The sequence below is a fragment of the Gavialis gangeticus genome, unplaced genomic scaffold (assembly GCF_001723915.1).
Source record: "Gavialis gangeticus isolate Ggan-Ray unplaced genomic scaffold, GavGan_comp1, whole genome shotgun sequence".
NCBI classification, from domain to species: Eukaryota; Metazoa; Chordata; order Crocodylia; family Gavialidae; genus Gavialis; species Gavialis gangeticus.
The window spans coordinates 13,077,625-13,078,780 of record NW_017729019.1 but is presented as its reverse complement, the minus strand read 5'-3'; positions in this window follow the sequence as shown (position 1 = coordinate 13,078,780).

Genomic DNA, 1,156 nt, shown 5'->3' with positions numbered 1-1,156 from the left:
CAGCGCAGGAGCCGGCCAGACGAGCCCCGCCTCGCGCGGGAAGGCTGGCGCGCAGAGCGCAGGGGCTGGACGAGATCCGCTGCGCTTCGGCCCGTGCTGGGACGTGCACGCCGAGGAAGGCGGGAGCGGGCCGGGCTCACAGCACCGCTTTTCCACGCCGCTCTCGCCGTATTTCCACACTTTTCCCACAGAACGTCCGGAAGTCACTGCACATAATCACCGCCCGCTCTTCCACCCGCAGGTCCCAAGTCCGCACGCCGCTGCCCGCAGACAGCGCCCTATCCCCACACGCGTTTCCGCGCCACGTTCCCACAGGAGCGCGCAAAAGCGCCACTCTCCCCACACACGGCCGGCGTCAGCTACAACAGAGCAGCCCTTCAGGGAGGCTTTGGGGCCAGCCCTTGGGTTGCAACCGCGCGCACACGGCGCTCCGCTCGCTCTTGGCCACGGGCAGATTGCGTTGCTTTCGCCATCAGGCTTGTCCAAGACCCGAAGTGCGGGGCACTGGGTCCGAGGACTGCTCCGTTCCCTGGCACCCAGTGCCGCTGGTTGTAGTGCTTGGGAATGAGGCACGTACAGAGAGTCTTGGCAAGCTCCGGATGCAGGATCTCAGCAGTAGGCAAAGAGAGGAGTTAGCCAGCCGGCTGGGGAAGGCGGAAGGCAGAGGGCTAGAGCGCGATGGCGACAGCATGGCCCTGTACCAGAAAGGTTTCCAGGAGGGCTGAGGAACTATCCTGGGGCATCCTTTCCATCCTATAGGGCTGGGGAAGAGTATAGAGGAGCATGCAGGGAGATCGCGCAACAAGGGCTCGTGCCAGGGGCCTGCTCAGGCCCTGGCAACGGCACTCGTGCATTCAAAGTGGTGCAGGCTGGCCGCAGTGGCCAGGCACCTGCTCTCTGTGCACACGCCTCTCCCCTCTGCCGGCTCGTGGCCCCGCACCTCGGCTGGCATCGCTGCCTCCCAGCCCTGCCTGCACCAGCCCTTCACCTCGCTGGCCGTGAGCGGGGTCCCTCGGCGGAGAAGCAGGCGTCACAGCACTGCAGCCGCATGGGCCGTGGCGAGGAGGGCGACTACTCCAAGTGCCTGCACACCAAGGACAGCCCCTGAGTGCTCTACACTGCCGTGCCGGTGAGTGGGCCCTGCTTTTCCCCAGGG